Here is a 19,060-nt window from a genome sequence, read left to right on the forward strand (position 1 = left end):
CAGGACTTCCATTGCTTTAATCTCCGACCCCCCCCCCCAACCACACACACACACACGTCACTGACATCAGAACTGAGATTTTAATACATTCTTTTTTCATTTTTGTCTTCAGTTACATGTAACTGAAAACACATGGGTTGACTATACTGAGAAGTATAAGGTGAATGCTCTAATAATTATATATTGAATTCAGACTTGTGAGAATGTTCTTTACTGTAGAAAATGTGAAGGTTCTATAGGTGAACACAGATAATGTGTTTTCTATTTTTTAAAAAATAGTCATAGTCTCCAAACCAACAAAAATATATGCCTAATGGCATTATTTTATAGTTTAAAAAGTAGAAGACAACCAGATTTTCTTATCTCTTTCTCCATCAAACCTATTGAGAAATTTAATTTGTACATAACAATTGTATATATTTGGATATACCATGTTTTGATATACAAATAATAGTGAAACGATTACCAAAGTCAAATTAAGATACGTCTCTCCTATTAACCTTTTTCATGGATAACACACCTGAAAGCTTCTCTGTTAGCAAATTTCTCTTGTCCAGTACAATCCTGTTAACTATAGGCATCATGGTATATATTAGACCTCAAGATACCACAAGGAACAAATAGTAATACATCAGACAAATTAATGAACATCTTTAGGATAATTAAAGTCAATGAACTCTAAAAACAAAGGATTGAGGCCATGTTTATATAATTATGCCCTAGTCACTCGAGTTCAAATATTTATTTTATCTACTTTAATCAGAGTAAACTGAATAAAGGGAAGATAATGGGCCTCATCCTAAAATTGGTCTCACTAGTGTCTTATTGATGCAGTTGAAGTCTTGCAAAATTAATTCCTTTAACATACAAAGTGAATTCCTCCAGCTAGATGTGGTTAATAATTTGTTTCCTCCAAATTTCAAAACATGCTTGAAGACTACTTTTGAGTAGACATCTGAGAAAGACATCTAACTACAAAGTAGTAGAGATAACCCTGCTGTCAGTTGTCCTCTGACAAGAAAAAGCAGATCTGAAGTTCCAACTCAAGGCTCTATTCCAACTTGGTGATTCCTATGAATATGTAACTTACTTTGCCACAAAGCATAAAAATGTGGTTTTTCTGGAGATAAGGATGAAAATCCACTGGATTGAGAGCTGTCAGCTGTGTCTTAGAATGTTAAGAATAAACGGCTCTTAAAGAGTTCCTCAAAAAGATGTTTTAGTATAAAGATGCCCAGCAGAGATTTAAAACCACAAACACAGAATAAACAAAACTGAAACATTTCCAGAAAATAAATAATCAAAAGGCTCATGGAGAATTGTCCTGACACACAACTCAGCTCTCACAGAGACTAAACAGCACAAGTAAACTGCATAGAATTAAAATTATCCTTCGAAGCAATTTCCCTTAGCACTAGTTAAGATTTATAGTACAAAGTACGGTGATGCTTTTGTCTTTAACTTTTCAGCCAGACTGTATATTCATTCATTCAACCGGCAAGTGACTACTAGGTTCCAACTTTGAGGATGAAAAATGAATGTGCTCTGTCTCCTAAATGTCTTGAATCTGACAGGAGGAGCAAACAGAGAGAGAATCTCAATGGAGTCAGTAAGTATAAGGTGATGTCAATCTCGGGGACGGGGGACCAATAATGGGGGATCTCACTCAAAAGGAACAGATTCAAGGGCAGTCTTAGCAATGGAAATGACATTTATAAAGGCATAAAAACAGAAATAAGAGCACTTTGAGGTCATGGCAAAGCTATTCAACATGAGTAGATGTAGGTAGAGAGCGAAACAGAAGACAGATGAGGAAGAGATCACTAAAAAAAAAGATAAATACCTGTCCTTTATGTCCCTTGAAACATCATGGATGGACCTAGAGGGTCCTATGATCAGTAGAATAAGCCAGATGAATAAAGACACCTTTATATTATTTCACTCATGTACGGTACTTTGAGAAAGCAAATAAAACAATAATAAACTTCTGGACTATATGTTTCATGGCTTTCAAAAGGAACTGAGAGAAGGGGAAGGCATAAATAAGGAGAAAAAGAGATATAGGTGTTCATTTTCAGTGATTCTCACATGAAACAATGACATGTGTAATGATATGTCAATAAAATTTCTAAACTAAAAATATATAAAGAACACTTGATAGATAATAATCAGAAATGAAATTATCAGAATTATAGTTAAGAACAACAGTCTGTAGTAGTAGTGATGTAATGTCCATAAAATAATTTTATGAACCATGTTTAATTAGCATAAGTTGATTGTGAGAAAGGGTTTTTTTATATTTATTTTATTTATTCATTTCATTTGTTGCCCTTGTTGTTTTATTGTTGTAGTTATTATTGTTGTTGTCATTGTTGGATAGGACAGAGAGAAATGGAGAGAGGAGGGGAAGACAGAGAGGAGGAGAGAAAGATAGACACCTGCAGACCTGCTTCACCACCTGTGAAGCGACTCCCTGCAGGTGGGGAGCCGGGGTTCGAACCGGGATCCTTATGCCAGTCCTTGTGCTTTGCGCCACCTGCGCTTAACCCGCTGCACTACAGCCCGACACCCGAGAAAGGTTTTTCATGGGAGAGGTACTGACCTTTTCAAACAAGTGATGAGATCTTTTTCTCAGTATTTGCTATCTTCTATACAGGACCAGCAGCTGGGAGAAGTTGAAGGGGATGGTGCTATTTTCAGAGAACATCTAGACATTACTAGAATACTTTCAACTCTGGCAATAATCATGCAGATGCAAGAAAAAAGATAGTGGAAAATAATTGTCTACATTGTCCTGGAGATTAATTGCTACCAAGTACAGTTAGTTGTATTTCCTCATCTTTGAATTATGCCCACATCAAATGTCAATTTCTGCTATAAAATTCTTTCTTTATTTATTAAATAGAGACAGCCAGAAATCGAGAGGGAAGAGGGAGGTAGAGAGGAAGAGAATCAGAGAGACACCTGCAGCACAGCTTCACCATTCACAAAGCTTTCCCTCTGCAGGTGGGGACCAAGGCCTTGAACCCAGGTCTTTACGCATTATAACATGTCTGCTCAACCAGGCGTGCCACCACCCTGTCCCTCTGCTATAACATTCTAATATAGCTAGTTAACAATTGTCTTTCAATACAATTAAGAATTTTTATTTCAACATATAGTTAAGTTATATTTCCCCTACTGTGCTTTGCTTTATTGTTCTTTACACTATCCTGGGTTTGTTTGTTTGTTTGTTTTTAACAAATTGAAGACTTATAATAACACTACATCAAGCACATCTAAGGCACTACTTTTCCCAAAATCATGTGCTCAATTTGTGTATCTGTGTCACATTAAATGAAAGGATCTGCGTTGTTTCCTTCATAACAGTTTTATTGCACATGTAATAGACTACAGTTCAGTGTAAATATAGCTTTTATATGCACAGAGAAAAAACATCATGGGGCTTGCTTTACTATGACATTCACTTCTCTGCAGCAGTCAGACTCAAACCTACATTCTGAAATGTATCTATAATTTCACTTTTTCAAATGAAATGGCTTTATGACTTTAAAAGTAAATGTTATGGCTGGGATTAAGGATAGACCTACCAATATCCATGTCCAGCAGAGAAACAATTACAGAAGCCAGAAATCCTTCATTCTGTACCCCAAAAAGAATTTTGGCCCATACTTTCAGAGAAGAAAATATTAGTGGAAGATGACCAGAAGATTCTGAACCCCAGTTCCACTGGGACTCAGAACTTTTGTGACAAGGAACCTTTGTTTTTGTACCCTTAATGAGAGGTAAGAGATTCTGGAGAACACCCAAGGAAGTCAGGTACTGACCATCACTAAGAGGGAAGAGGGAAAAAGAAAGGACAACTATGGAAGAGGAATATAGAGAACTGTAATACATAAACATGAAAAAAAATATATATGTAGTCAACTTGTAACTATGAGCGTTGGTGCTTACCACTGTGTGTGTGTGGTGGTGGTGGGGGGATTTGTAACAAAACTTTGGTGGTGGTAGTAGATGGTATTATACTCCAATTATCCTCTAATCTTTTAATCACTAATAAAAATTTTTAAGCTTTTTAAAAAATTATTTATTTATTATTGGATAGAGACAAGTAAAATTTGAGAGAAGGGGAGACAGAGAGACACTTGAAGCCCCGCTTCACTACTCCTGAAGTTTTCCCCCTGCAGATGGGGGGCAGGGGCTTGAACCTGAGTCCTTATGCACTGTTGTGTATGTGCTTAATCAAGTATGCCACTGCCTGGCCCCTATAAAATTTTTTAAAGTAAATGTTACTTGATTTTTTAAAGTGGTCTTCACATAGTTCAAGTACCAGAAAGTGCTAACAGATAGATAGCATCATCTCCTTTCCACTCCTGCTTTCTTCCTTCCAAGTTCATATCTGACCCCAAAACAAGTAACCAACATTATTAGTTTCTCATATCTGAGAACAGGGTGCCAGTATGGTCTAGTTCTGTTGAGAACTCTCTTCCTGGTTTGTAGACAGCAGTCTTCTCACTGTATCCACACTTGGCAGAGAGAGCTGAAAACTCTTCCGTAAACTTTATGATAAGGGCAATAATCCTACCATACTATTTTTAATTTGGAGATTAAAATGAAGAAAAAGTGAGTTGGCAGGAAAAGAACACTTGGAAGTTGAAAATAATTCAAGTCAAGACTATCTGAGCAAAGAAGGAGGAAGAGAGAAAGGAGAAGTAGAACATTCTACATTTTGCTGTTAGAAACTGTTTCCTCACACAGTGCGAAGCACAAGGATACCTGTTAGAGGCCCTGGACTCACCACCTGCAGGGGGGTCGCTTCACAAGCGGTGAAGCAGGTCTGCAGGTGTCTTTCTCTCCTCCTCTCTATCTTCCCTTCCTCTTGCGATTTCTTTCTGTCCTATCCAACAACAATGACAGCAATAACAACAACAATGATAAACAACAAGGGGAAAATAGCCTCCAGGAGTAGTGGATTAGAATGCAGGCACTGAGCCCCAGCGATAACCCTGGAGGCAAAAAAGAAAGAGAGAGAGAGAAAGGAAGGGAGGAAAGAAAGAGGAAGGGAGGGAGGGAGGAAGGAAGAAAGGAAGGAAGGAAGGAAGGAAAGAAGGAAGGAAGGGGGAAAAAAACTGCTCTGACAGTGGTCACCTCTGTGGCTGCTAAAGTCAGCAGGACACTGGCTTTTGTCTTGTGGGCAACTCGGGACAGATGTAAAGGAAACATCCAGAGAGTCCACAGTCCAGTCTTCCCTGGGCATGTTTGTGAGCTATTAGAAAAGGAAACATGATATTGTGGCCTGACGGCACTGTCACAACTACAAGTCTACTTTTAGGCTAAGAGAGTCAAATAACCTCTGGCCTCAAACACATCTTCCTAAACACAAGTACCTCTGAGTAATTAAGTCTGTAAAATCAAGGAGTTATTATGAGCAGTGCTTCTACTTGATTAACTGTCAGAAAACCACCTTCCTTTTCATTAACTGCAAGGGTTAGAAAATATCTACAACCTGAAATGGAGTTGGTGTATTGCACCAAAGTAAAAGACTCTGGGATGGGTGGGGGGAGAGTACAGGTCCAAAAAGGATGACAGATGACCTACTGAGGGTTGTATTGTTATGCGGAAAACTGAGAAATATTATGCATGTACAAACTATTGTATTTACTGATGAAAGTAAAACATTAATCCCCAATAAAGAAGTGAAAAAAATTACATATCTTATTTTCTAAAAATATTCATTCTATGCTGTATAATTTTCCTTTACAAGCAGGGACTAAAACTGTGAGGTAGATTACTCAAGGTAAACTACTGACTCTTCCTCAGATTTGGCAGAGGATTGGCTCTGAATAGCCAACTCAATACATTTTTCATTTTAGTTAACTTTGAATTGGCTACACAACAATGATAGCTTCAGCTAACAACTAAAAAAACTGAAAGTAATCAAGGTAGCCTTGAATTGAGGACCCAAAGAATGGAGAAACACGAAACAAATGGGAGAAACAATGATGGTGTTGGCATAAAAAAGGTATAACATTGACTCCTTACCCAGTCACTAGCTCTCCAGATCTTTAACGTACTATAATAATCTTCCCTCTAATATAGCAGTTCATCAAAATACTGGGGACAGGAGTTGTATACTAATATAGTGAACGTCAAAGTACTGGGGATAGGAGCAAACCTTTCAAGGCTTTAAATAATGTCTGCAAAAATTTAAAGGGTAGTTTGTTGACCATCAATTTAATTTATAAGTCTGCTTTGAATTCCCACTCCTAACTCACTCTATAGGAAGAAAGAACCATTGAGCAAACTGATAGAATTATGCGTTCCCACTGCTGAGCTCAACCAAATCAATGCAACCAGTACCACTCTGACACCTTTCACTTCGGATTGTGTCCAGAGACACCAAGCATGGAAAGTCAATCCTTCAGCTCCAGCATTCAGCCACCAAGTTGCAAATGCTACCATGATGCCAACTGAACTTCCCTGGGCAGATGACCCCACCAATATGTCCTGGAACCCCGCTTCCCTAGAACCCCGCCCCTCTAAGGAAAGAGAGAGAGAGGTTGAGAGTATGGATCGAACTGTCAATGCCCATGTTCAACAGAGAAGCAGCTACAGAAGCCAGACCTTCCCTCTTCTGCACCCTATAATGACATTGGGCCAGTGCTCCCAGAGGGGTAAAGAATAGAAAGCTGGGGAGTTGTGCAGTAGCGCAGCTGGTTAAGCACAGGTGGCCCAAAGTACAAGGACTGGCATAATGATCCCGGTTCGAGCCCTCGGCTCCCACCTGCAGGGGAGTCGCTTCACAAGCAGTGAAGCAGGTCCCAGGTGTCTATCTTTCTCTCCCCCTCTCTGTCTTCCCCTCCTCTCTCCATTTCTCTCTGTTTTGTCCAACAACGACATCAACAACAATAACTACAACAACAATGGAAACAACAAGGGCAACAAAAAGGAAATAAATAAAAATGAAAAGAATAGGAAAGTTGCAGGTCGGGTGGTAGTGCAGTGGGTTAAGTGCATGTGGCGCAAAGCACAAGGACTGGTGTAAGGATCCCGGTTCTAGCCCCCGGCTCCCCACCTGCAGGGGAGTCGCTTCACAGGCAGTGAAGCAGGTTTGCAGGTGTCTGTCTTTCTCTCCCCCTCTCTGTCTTTCCTTCCTCTCTCCATTTCTCTCTGTCCTATCCAACAACGAACAATGTCAATAATAACAATAATAACCACAACAAGGCTACAACAACAAAGGGAACAAAAGGGGGGGGGGAATGGCTTCCAGGAGCAGTAGATTCATGGTGCAGGCACTGAGCCCCAGCAATAACCCTGGAGGCAAAAAAAAAAAAAAAGAATAGGAAAGATATCAAGGGAGGGATGGAATATAGAACTCAGGTGGTGGAAATTGTGTGGAATTATACCCCTTTTATCCTATGCTCTTGTTGATATTTTTTATTTTAAAAATTAATAACAACAAACAAACAAAACAAAACAAACAAACAAACAAAAAAGAATAATGCGTTCCCAATAATAAGATATCCTGTAGTTTTTCAAACAGCAGGGATGTCAGAGTGTGACCCGGTCTCCAAAACCTCTCCTTAGAGGCTTCTAAAATTTCTAAGATAGCACCCAAGTATTCATTAACCTTTCTCATTAAAAGGCATACATGTGAAGGAATAAGTAAAATAATTAATTAACACATAATAAGCTTACAGTGAACAAGGTCCTAGGTTCAAGCCTCTGGTCCCCACTTGCTGGGGGAAGTCTTCATGAGTGGTGAGGCAGGGCTTCAGGTGTCTCTCTGTCTCTTTCCTTCTCTATCTCCTCCTCCCCTCTCAATTTCTCCCAAACTCTATCCAATAATAAAAATAAATAAGGGGCCAGGTGGTGGCGCACCTGCTTGAGTGCACGTGTTATAGTGCTCAAGGACCCGCGTCTGAGCTCCCAGTCCCCACCTGCAGGGGGAAAGCTTAATGAGTAGTGAAGCAGGACTACAGGTGTCTCTCTGTTTCTCTCCTTCGATCTCCCCCTTTCATCTTGATTTCTGGCTGTCTCTATCCAATAACTAAATAAAGATAAAAAATTAAAATAAATAAAAATAAATAAATAAAATAAAAATATAAAAATAAATAAACAGTAAACAAAAACATAAAGCTTATACTCTAAGAGATAACAATATTGGAGATAAAAGCATGATTAGCCTCATTTGGGGAGGATGAAAAGTGCACATTACAAGCTCCTTTAAACCTCAGACATCCTGAGATTTTATTCTTTTATATATAATTTTTTCCCTTTTTGTTGCCCTTGTTTTTTATTGTTGTTGTAGTTATTGTTGTTATTGATGTCGTCGTTGTTGGATAGGACAGAGAGAAATGTATAGAGGAGGGGAAGACAGAGAGGGGGAAAGAAAGACACCTGCAGACCTGCTTCACCACCTGTGAAGCGGCTGGTGGGGAGTCGGGGCTCGAACCGGGATTCTTACTCAGGTCCTTGAGCTTTGCGCTACGTGTGCTTAACCCACTGCGGTACCGCCCTACTCCGGAGATTCTATTCTTTTGGCCCTTTGAATCAACTCTATCATTAAAACATTAATTGTGGGGTGTCGGGCTGTGGCGCAGCAGGTTAAGCACAAGGACTGGCCGGTTCGAGCCCCCGCCCCCCACTCCCCACCTGTAGGGGAGTCGCTTCACAAGTGGTGAAGCAGGTCTGCAGATGTCTGTCTTTCTCTCCCCCTCTCTGTCTTCCCCTCCTCTCTCCATTTCTCTCTGTCCTATCCAACAACAACGACATCAATAACCACAACAATGTTAAACAACAAGGGCAACAAAAGGGTAAATAAATAAATAAATAAAGGCTTAAAAAAAACCATTAACTGTTCTATGTCAGCTCATAGAAGATCAAAGTTACTATCTTTATTTTCTCAATATATCTCCCTACATTGAAAAAAAAAAAATCCCATTCCAATGTGCTAGGCTCCAGTGCAAGTTCAGTTTCACTGTGTCTGGGCTGACTTTTTCATTGTTTTAACGAGAGAGAGAGAGAGAGAGAGAGAGAGATGAAAGAGAAGAAAAGAGAGGAGGAGAGGGAAGAGGAGAAAGAAGAGGGAAAAAGGAGAGAGAGAGGAAGGGGAGGGGGGAATAAATGAAGGAGGGAAGAGAGGGTAAGGGAGGGGAGGGGAGGGGAAGGAAGGGGAAGGGGGAGGAAGGGAGGGAGGGCAAATAAGGTACTGGAACTTCCCCCTGGCTCTCCCAAGTGATGTTGGGGCTCCAACATGGGCAGTACTCCTGACAAGGCATAAGGCATATCGTGACCTACCAGGTGAACTGTCTACTGGTCCAAAACTCTCTTTTTTCTTACTGGTAGAATTACTACTTAGGGTGAGATGAGAGACTCAGGCTGTTAAGTGGCATGGCATGGAGAAAACTGAAAAGAAAATTGAAAACATCAACCAGAAACAGTGAGCCAAGAAAGCATTCCTGTAACAATCCTCACAGCCTTGGCAGGACTCCCCTACATCCAACCAATAAATTCTCTCTCTCTCTCTCCGCCCTCTCTCTCTCTCCCCTCTTTCTCTCTCTCTCTCAATCTCTCTCTCTCTCTCTCTCTCTCTCGGTGGGGGCGTATTTGGGAGTCTGTAATTAATGGTGCAGTTTTTACCCAGGATACGAATACTCCCAAGGTACTCGATAAAAACATACTGATTACCAGGCCACCTTGCTGTCAGTCTTTTTCCTACACCGGTGTTTCAGCCCTTTCTCTGTGCTCCATACTCTCATTCTCGATAAGCCTTAATTAAAATTAAGCTAAACATTTTTATTGTTTTAACTAGGTGCCATCACTTCTCAATATTAGTCATGGTCATCTGATATGTTTCTGCTTCTGTTCCCTAATTTTTACAAATATGAAAAATAAGGGGTCGGGTGGTGGCACAGTGGGCTAATTGCACATAGTACAAAACTCAAGGACCCACTCAAGCATCTGGGTTCAAGCCCCTGCTCCCAACCTGCAGGGGGATCGCTTCACAGGTGGTGAAGCATGTCTTCAGGTGTCTTTCTCTCCCTCTCTCCTCTCAGTTTCTCTTTGTCTTATCTAGTAAAATGGAAAAAACGGCCACCAGGAGCAGTGAATTTGTTGTGCAGGCTCCAAGTGCCAACAATAACCCTGGAGGCAAATGAAAGAAAAAGAATAACAATCGTAATTGTTTATTTAATATCTACTACACTTCAGGTTCAGTGCTTAACATAGATTATTTACTTGCTACAGTGACTTTGTAAGATATGTGTGATGTTTCCCTTTTTTTAAATTTATTTATTCCTTTTTGTTGCCCTTGTTTTATTGTTGTAGTTATTGTTGTTATTGATGTTGTTGTTGTTGGATAGGACAGAGAGAAATGGAGAGAGGAGGGGAAGACAGAGAGGGGGAGAGAAAGACACCTGCAGACCTGCTTCGCCGCTTGTGAAGCAACTCCCCTACAGATGGAGAGCCAGGGGCTCAAACCAGGATCCTTACACCAGTCCTTACAATTTGCACCACTTGCACTTAATCCGCTGTGCTAAAGCCTGACTTCCTGATGTTTCCCTTTTCATAGATGAGGAAGTTGAGGTGCAGTGGGGCTAAGTGCACTGACTAAGGTCACAGAGCTCAAGTAACAAAATTCTGACTCATACTCAGGTTCAGCTAAGTCTGTGCTCTTCCCAATGCCTATGACACATTTATTATTCAAAAAGCTCTTGAATGTTTAATAAGATAATGCAGCTAAATTTGCCCTAAAAACAGAAAATAATAAGAAATTTGTCTTCAGTAGGCAAAAGTAAAAGAAATTAAAAAGTACATGGAGATTAGTCTAAGTATCAACAATGAGGATTTAGGTTAAGGAAAATAGTCTGACCACTCCAATTTATGTTATTAGAAACAGTCAATATTCCATTACCAAAACCTCAATAAAACTCAGAACAAAAGTACATAAGCTTTGCAAAGCTAAGAAAAGTCAAACTTCTTTTCTCATTTTAAAATTATTATTATTTATTTTTTAATTCTATTTATTGGGTACAGCCAGAAATTGAGGGAGAAGGAGGTGATAGAGAGGGAGATGGACAGAGAGACACCGGCAGCCCTTCTTAATTACTCTCACAAAACTTCCCTCTGCAGGTGGGGACCAGGGGCTTGAACTGAGGCCTTGAGGATTGTAACATGTGCACTCAATCAGGAGCACCACCACCCAGCCCCTTTTTCTCATTTGTTAAAAGACCTATTTACTTTTTAGACTGTGTGTGTGTGTGTGTGTGTGTGTGAGAGAGAGAGAGAGAGAGAGAGAGAGAGAGAGAGAGAGAGAAGCAGAGAATCAGCCTTGCATATAGAATGCTAGGAATCAAACTCAAGAATTCAAGCTTGAGAGTCTAACTTCTTATTCATTGCATCACTTCTCAGGTCCTCTCATTTTTCTCACTGGACCATCAGTATCTATGGCCTCGAATTTCCTTGTGACACTGTTGATAGAGTGCACTTATAAAACGTGAACAACTTGACTTACAGATCCATATGGTGATCAGTGATGATTGAAATGAATAAACATACGGTGTTGAATAAATCTGAATGAAAGGACAGGACCAAATCTACATGTTAAATGACATTTTACAGTTCAAAAACAAAACAAAACACTATGTGCTTCAAGCTATAATTATTATTGTAAACAACTTTAAGGAAACCAAATTTTAAGCTATTTCCTTCATTAGATTATGAGAGCTTCAGAGATTATGTTTATTCATTTTTCTATCTCCAGAATCTAACATAGATAAATTCTGACATAGGTTGTGCTGCAACTTCCATGGGTCCTGGGAACTTTAACCTTCCCAAGGCATCTTCTTTCATTAAAAAAAATAATAGATGGGTACAGCTATATACAAATAATGTCAAAGGACATAAATTATGGTGATGTTGTATATGATACAGCAAATCCTAACAAAGGGATTTTTCAAAGTTAACCCAGTTGTCAAATAATGTGATTATAGCAATAATTATCTGTTGTCTTCTTAACCCTAAGACAGCAGAAACCTCCCACTTCCCCAATAGAACCTGTATTTCCCCCGGTCCTGGAACCTCTAGGGTGGGGCTCACTTTCCTGCATGCTTCTCTCAATTCATACCAAATGATATTGCAAACATAATCAATGCAACAAGTACCACCTCAGCATGCTGCACTTCAGACTATGTCCAGAGACGTCAGGCGTGGAATGTCAACACTTCAGCTCATTACTCGGCCACCAGGTTCCAGATGTTAGCAGGATGTCGACCAGACTTCCCTGGACAGACCTCACCAATGTGTCCTGGAGCTCCACTTCCCTAGAGCCCCACCCTACTAGGGAAAGAGAGAGACAGACTGGGAGTATGGATCGACCTGTCAATGCCCATGTTCAGTGGGGAAGCAATTACAGAAGCCAGACCTTCCACCTTCTGAGTCCCACAATGACCTTGGGTGCATACTCCCAGAGGGATAAAGAATAGGAAAGCTATCAGGGGAGGGGATGGCATACGGAGTTCTGGTGGTGGGAACTGTGTGGAGTTGTACCCCTCTTATCCTATGGTTTTGTCAATGTTTCCTTTTTATACATAAATATAAAAATTTATTAAAAAATAATAATAATAGATGGGGACTAGGTGGTAGCGCAGCGGGTTAAGCTTAGCACATGGCACAAAGTGCAAGGACCAGCACAAGGATCCCTGTTCAAGCTCCAAGCTCCCTACCTGCAGGGAGATCGCTTCACAAGTGGTGAAGCAGGTCTGCAGGTGTTTGTCTTTCTCTCCCCCCCTCTATCTTCCCCTCCTCTCTTGATTTCTCTCTTTCCTATCTGAAAAAAAAAAAAAAAAGCCTCCAGGAGCAGTGGATTTTTAGTATAGGCACTGAGCCCCGGCAATAACCCTGGAGGTAAATAACAACAACAACAACAATAATAAATGATATCTAGTTAGTGGCACACCCAGTAGAGTGCACATGCTACAATTTGCAAGGACTTGGGTTCAAGTCCTTGCTCGCCACCTGCAGTGGGAAAGCCTAATAAATAGTAAAGCAGTGCTGCAGGTGTCATTCTTCCTCTATACCTCCCCTTCCCTCTGGATTTCTCTCTGTCTCTATCCAGTAAATGAGCAAACAAATAAATATATAATAAAAAATACTAGAAATCATAGTTTTTGACCATATTACTATAAAAATCAATATACTAATATTATCTGTTAAAACAGTCCCTTTGACCTAAAATTCTTTTTTTTTTATCATTCTGACTTCAAAATAAATTTCTAAATAATTCTAAACAAACTTCTAAATTATTGTGGGCTTCAAGTGCTATGCCTACCTTGCCCATGGACGTGTTAGTCCTGATAAAGATAATTCTGTTGAATGGATGAAATGAGGAAATGTTTTTAAATGAAAGCTTGTCTGGTGGTAATGATTCTCAGAGCTTCTATTTTGAAGCATCTTGCAACTTAAAAGTATTTTACAAAAGAAGCCAATTAATCAAATCATCAAAAGCACTAATTTTCACTTAATCTGATGCCAGCTGTTGAAGTGTATGACTATAAGCAAAATTAAAACCCAGCACTGGCATAAAAGGAGCCTGTCAAACTGGCAAAATAAATATTTAAAAATGTCAGAGGTTGCTGTGATTTCACACAAATGCAGCACACGTCTTAAATAGTGAAATTTGGATGTTTTCTCTTTTTAAACTCTGAAATTCCAGTAGAGTTAATTTATAATGTAGGTTAAAATATAATAACTTAAAACATGGGAGTTTATATTTGAAGCCATAGAATTATTGACTATAATTTATTTAAATACCTACCCAGAACACTAAACATGCTGCTGTTCATAACATTGCTTTGGAACTCAGTGTATCTCCACTGTTGTTCCCAGAAACAACTTTCTTAAATGGAAAACTGATTGATGGGATCTTAGATATGAAAAAATGCTAGTGCATATAAGAAATTAAAATGTCATTTTGTAAGAAAGGTTTTACTGGCTAACTAGACTGTATTTCTTCTAGTGATTCAAAGTCTAGAGTTAAATTTACAGAATGAGATGTGGGACTAAATGATTCAGTTCATAATAAGGCAAAACCAGTTAGTCAAATTAAAGTGGGGGCGGGCAACCAGACTAACTTATTCATGAACTTAAAATGTAGGGTGATTTTTACATCTCAATTTAAAATATACTGAACAATTTTCAAACTATGAGGAAGCACTTCTACACTGTCTGGGCCAGGGTCACGTGCAAATTAATATCAAGGCAATAATTCAGTCACCCTTCTAAAAAGAAAATCATACATATAAAATAGTGCTAGTATTTATGGGATGGACATTTACCAGAACAGCTCTTAAGAGGCTACATAGTAAAAGTGCATTAGAGTTGCCTAAATTAATTAACCATAGATACTGAAATGGATTCAGCTAATGGATTCCGCTTTCTCAGAGAGTGCCCTCTTTTAATGATGTTTTTAAAAAAAAAAAAAAATCCAAACTGTGCTTTTCCTCCTCTTTTTCATTCTATCTAGCCACGTGACCCAGAGAGGGATGGGGGTGGGTGGACACTGCCTAAGCCACTCCTAATCTAGGAAGAGGGGGAGGCTGCCCAGTGAACAGACACCCCTTGCTTCTCTCCAAGGGCAAATGGGCTGCCTCAGCAGCTGTCACATCTTGCTGTCCTTGGAAACAGGAAACCAGTCTAGAGTCTCAAACTTATCTCCTGCATTGCATTACCTATCTGGCAGTCTTGCCAGGTCCTTTAAATATGAGTAACATGGGAAGGTTAGAGAAGGTTTCGAGGGACTGGGGAGGGCATTTGTATTTGGGAAGAGGGCATTATCCAGGTCAGCTTTCTGCCATGTATCTATTGGATGATCCTAGAGATGAAAGAACACAGAGGATGGGGAGGAGAAAGGGAAAGAGAAAGCCATTGGGGGAGAGGGCTGGGCGGTAGCCCACCAGGTTAAGCACATATAGTACGAAGCACAAGGACTTGCTCAAGGATCCAGGTTGGAGCCCCCAGCTCCCCACCTACAGGGGGGTTGCTTCACAGGCAGTGAAGCAGGTCTGCAGGTATCTATCTTTCTCTCCCCCTCTCTGTTTCCCTCTCCTCTCAATTTCTCTCTCTGTCCAATCCAATAAAATGGGGGAAATGGCTTCAAGGAGCAGTGGATTTGTAGTGATGGTACCAAGCCCCAGAGACAACCCTGGAGGAAAAAAAAAAAAGTCCTCTGGTCCATCTCAGGCAGGTAGGCAGAATCACATATGTCCCCATGTATGGCTGAACTGTCTTGTAAGGAGGCTGCTAATTATCCAAAGACACGTAATGGGGAACTTCAAAGAAGGAGGTTGTAGACAGTTAATTCAATTTGCTTTTCATCAAGTTCTCTGTCTCCTCACATTTCTAGGATAAAATTCTGCTTTTGCCATTTGATTGCTCATTAGCAGTTCCAGCAGAGGGCAGACAGGAGAAAGGAGAGGAGGCATATATTACAGCAGATGATCTAGACTTTCCTGAACATGTTAAGACAAATTTTCTGGATTACTGAGAGCAACAATGACTTTTCTGTTGAAATGTTTTTGGTTGTTTTGTTGTTGTTGTTTTGTCTGTTTAAGGTGCTATTTATTTTCAAGATCTCCTCTTTTTAAAATAAGTTACAGTCTGGTTTGGGAAAGGAAAAATAAAAGACACATGGAATTGTGATCAAGGGAAGCTCTAAAGGCAATCTATGGCATTTCAAGCTATCCCAAACAAAGGCATGGGAGTCAAGGAAGGAGTTCTTTGTATGCTGAGGTGGATGATAGGGTGTATAGATTAAAGTAAAAGCAAAAAATTAGTACAGAGAGTTGGGAGTCCATATTTAGGTAAATGTGAAGAAACAAGAAAAGAAAGGGAAAACACAGAGTGAAACTTGGACTGGGTGTGGTCTGTTGCATCAAAGTGGAGGATTCTGGGAGATGAGGAGATGGGAAGGAACCTAAAGGGTGCTGAAGACCCAGTGCTCAACCTGGTGCAGAGAAGGACCTGAGTTAGCAGTGGGAATAGTGTTCTATCACAGGGAGCTGAGAAATTGTACCTATGTGTCAACTACTGTCCTATTATTTCCCTGGTAAAAATGATTTGGAAAAAGGAAGAAAATTCTCTGAAATGTCTTTGGTAACAACTTCATAGAGAGGATTTCCAGACTTCCTGCTGGAATTCATTTTGTGAAGTACAGGTCTCATGGAATCTCAGTTCCAGGTCTTTGCAGTGGTCAGCCAGAGTGGAGGGACTGGGGGAAATTTGGGATTGGTTGGCATTCCAGGAGGAAAACTATTCAGTGTCTTTCCACATCATTCATTAAGGTTTGTGTGACAATGTCTTGAGCAACTCACTTATGGGGAGGTCTCCATCAGATAAACAGAGCTGCAAAATTCATAGCCAAGGAATGCAGGCCGGAGAGGCACTCCCAGCCACAGCTGGTACCTGAACATGTAGGAATGGCTGGGAACCAAGGAGACATGCTGAAACCAGGAGCCTGGGCGACAAATGGCAACATTACAGTTGCTTAATCCTGAAATGAAAGTAATTGCTTCTGACTTAAAGAATAAAAGAAAAAACAAGATCAGCCTTGGCTGACTGACTTTTTTTTTTCCTTTTCTCCAAGAACAACCACATTTTAGCCCAGGTTCTGAAACTCACTTGGTATTTGGAAATGAATGTTTTCTATCAATATAATTTATATCTATCCCAAGAGTGGTGCTGTACAAGAGCACTTGAATGCATATACACTTTGATTTACATGATTACATCAAATATGTTTACTTTTAGGTAGAAGAGATGACAGCTAAGATTTAACTTACCTGAACTCTTGAGTAAAATTGGAAAGAGTCAGAAAAGCTAGCATATTTTTTTAAGTGAGTCCCTACTGAAAAGTCTCAGTAGAACTATCGGAACTCCTGTTCTACTCAAATTAAACAGAAAGAAGGAGAAATATGGAAGAAGGGGTGAGAGGCACTTCATTACAGCTAATAGATTTCTGTGACGGTATTGTCTTCTACACAGAAAAGAGACTTCATGAAAATTCAAAAGGGAACAGTAGCAAGATTATATTATTGTTAGAAGGATCTAAAAATGATTTTTAACCCACAAATGAATCATATTTGTATTCTTACTTGTTCACCTCTCAAGGGGCTACAGAACTGTGAATTCCAGGAGACATTTTATGGAGTCTCCACTATCCTGAGAATAATGGAACATTGACAAATTAAAGCTAGAGCAATAATGAGAACAAATAATTCTTGCCTTTCTAGTTTCAGTTTTAAAATCAGCACTGATTTAAAATATTTGGGACAGACTCACAGCTAGGTTGAGAAAGCCAATTAAAAATGACTCCTGTTTTCTAAACCCTAAGACAGCAGGAACCTTCCCCTTTGTCTATAAAGCTCATATTTCTCTCAGTCCTGAAACCTCTAGGGTGAGGCTCACTTTCCTGCATGCTTCTCCCAATTCATACCAACTGATACTGCACCTGCTGATCCCAACCTAATCAATGTAAGCAGTACCACCTCGGCAAGTTTCACTTCGGACTGCATCCAGAGATGTCAGGCATGGAATATGAACCCACCAGCTTCAACACTCTGGTAAGACCTTTCCTAGCTCATAGGACTCCTTAAATTCATTTCAGGTGGTACACTTCTTAACAAACCTCAAAACCTAGAGATAGATCAGGGTCCCTGAGATGGGGCATAAGTACATATATCCAGAAGTTGGGGGAAAACATCTACCTTAAAGCGAAAGTGCACAGTAGTTTGCAGTGAGTCAATAAATGTAGCAAGGAAACAGAAAGACCTAAAAAGACACCATGAAGTACTTAATCATATAGTTTCTACTTAGACCTAGATACCCTCCTCACCTATCTTCTATTACATGTCCCTCAATCACTTCAAAGCTAACACTGTCAGACAAAGTAAGGACTACAAAAGCAAAGCAAGAGACTGACATACTTTAATGATGACTCTTTAGTCACTACCAGGCCACCCCATCACCTGGGGTCCTAGTTAGGGAGTCCTGGGATTCCCACACAGACATGATGGGTCTAGACCTCTAACAGATCCCTCTCACCACTGTCACTCGTCTTCTCCATCAGGAACAACATAATGGATCTCTCTGTGGGACCCTATTGGACCTGGCCCTCAATGTGGGTCAACATTGGTAGGGAATGTTCCATTCTCTGAAGGGAGGTTGGATAGCATACTCTGCCTATCACCCAAGGTTGATGGGTCCAGAAATTAGTGCAGCCTGGAATGTTCCTAGCTGTGACCATGAAATATGAGCTCAGACCTACAAGGATGCAAAAACTAGTTGGGTCATGAGTGTCTTGGAATATACCTAAAATAAACCTACTAGCTTTTTTCAAAATGGACCCCAAATATTCATCCACAATATTCCATCCTTTAGATTCATGATTGGTCAACAATTTGTTCTGCTTTCTATCTTAACTCTTTTTCAGCCACCAGGTTCCAGATGCTACTATGAGGCCAACTGGATTTCCCAGGGCAGACGACCTCACTAATGTGTCCTGGAGCTCCAATTCCCCAGATCCCAGCCCCACTAGGGAAAAAGAGAGACAGGCTGGGAGTATGGATCCTTCTGTCAACACCCATTTTCAGCGGAGAAGCAATTACAGAAGCCAGACTTTTCACTTTCTGCACCCCATAATGATGCTGGGTTCATACTCCCCGAGGGATAAAGAATAGGAAAGCTATCAGGGGAGGGAATGGGATACGGAGTTCTGGTGGTGGGAACTGTGTGGACTTGTAGCCCTCTTATCATATGGTCTTGTCAGTGTTTCCATTTTATAAATAAAAACTTAAACATAAAAAAATGATTCCTGTTTCCTATCATCATATAAAATTGCCTATACAAGTAATAATATAACATGGTTTAACCTAATACCATAAGCCTGCATAGGGATATCATCAACCAGTAACTGCAGATCAGAACTAAAGCCCAGTTTATCTCTTTGCCATATTATTTTTTCTTTTATTTATAAAAAGGAAACACTGGCAGAAATATAGGATAG

The 19,060-nt window shown here is 40.1% G+C and overlaps 1 protein-coding gene across 1 annotated transcript in view; it reads right to left on the reverse strand.

Moving 5' to 3' along the window:
• The window catches only part of DDAH1 (dimethylarginine dimethylaminohydrolase 1), a 344,576-nt gene that overhangs the window by 204,422 nt on the left and 121,094 nt on the right, over positions 1-19,060 (reverse strand). The window lies entirely within an intron of this gene.

This window comes from Erinaceus europaeus, chromosome 11 (assembly GCF_950295315.1).
Source record: "Erinaceus europaeus chromosome 11, mEriEur2.1, whole genome shotgun sequence".
NCBI lineage: Eukaryota > Metazoa > Chordata > Mammalia > Eulipotyphla > Erinaceidae > Erinaceus > Erinaceus europaeus.